General features: G+C 40.1%; 1 protein-coding gene across 1 annotated transcript in view; it reads right to left on the bottom strand.

Moving 5' to 3' along the window:
* The window catches only part of Snx4 (sorting nexin 4), a 37,953-nt gene that overhangs the window by 35,957 nt on the left and 807 nt on the right, over positions 1–1,189 (bottom strand). The gene's annotated exons all lie outside the window — the stretch shown is intronic.

Raw genomic sequence — 1,189 nt, 5'->3', positions numbered from 1 at the left:
TTTTATTAAATAAAAAGGTATGCTTTGTGCTTGGTTTCATGTTTATTGTCTGGGACACAGTCTCACCACACTGCCCAGGCTTGAACTCCTGCATTCGAGGGATCTTCCCACCTCCCCCTCTGGAGGGCTCGTGCTATCGTTGTGCACTTTGCACCTGGCTCAGTAAAATCTACTTTTTACTTCACTTCTGCCAGGCTGAAAGAATAACATTCACAGTAAGACCAGGACACACAAAACCTCCCTTCAGGTTGTAAGGAAATCAAATGAATCTTGAGAACCATCTGAAAAGGCAAGGAAGAGAAGTGATAAAAATTTCCAAGTGGTAGCCAGTGCTCATAATCCCAGCCCTCTCGGAGCCTGAGGCAAAAGGATGCAGAATTAGAGCCAGCCCAGAAATTTAGCAATTTAGTGAGATGTAAGTCTCTTAAAAAAAAAAAAAATTAAAAATTGGTTGGGGATATAGTTCAGCACCACAAAACACACATACCCAAAAAACTAATAAGTTATGATTGAAAAAATATGGTAGATGTTTAACTTTTAAAAGAATTTAGTGGGCCTGTGGAGATAGCTCAGTGGAATAAGTGCTTGCCTGGCAAGTGCAAAGTCCTGAGTTTGATCCCTGGTACTACCAGAAAAAAAAAAAAAAAAAAAAAAAAAAAAAGAATTTACTGCAATAAAAGACACACTGCCACTATTACCAACTTAAAATATTTCCCCTTGCTTCATATACACTTAATGAATTGCTCTTGCCACTTTTTGAACCAGTTCTGGAAGTCCTCTTCTGTGAGGGTTTTTAGCTGTGCTCTTGTGGCTGCTTTGATGTTCCAAATCAATTCACAGTGGTTACCTTTCATTGTAACTTGACTTTGGGGCAGTCACATGGGATCCTGTGGTTTGATGAAAACACACTGTAATGCTTTGACAAGCCTGCCTTCCCACTAATGGTGCTGGGCAACGGCACTCCCTGTACTTTTGATTGTGCCACACAAAAACACTTATGAAAGAAGGTTTCTAGAACTGCTTCAGAAAGTGGCAAAACAGTGAGATAAGTGTGTTTGAAGCAAGGAGTATTCTGAAGAGGATTAACGGTAATGTGTCATTAATGTAACATATTTAAAAAAAAACTTACAGGGACAACCCACTTGGGACCCCCTTCTGTCCCTTTCTTGGACAGAAACTTTCTAGCCCC

The sequence above is a fragment of the Octodon degus genome, unplaced genomic scaffold (genome assembly GCF_000260255.1).
Source record: "Octodon degus isolate 3935 unplaced genomic scaffold, OctDeg1.0 scaffold00147, whole genome shotgun sequence".
Lineage (NCBI taxonomy): Eukaryota > Metazoa > Chordata > Mammalia > Rodentia > Octodontidae > Octodon > Octodon degus.
This window is presented reverse-complemented; position numbering and strand designations above follow the sequence as displayed.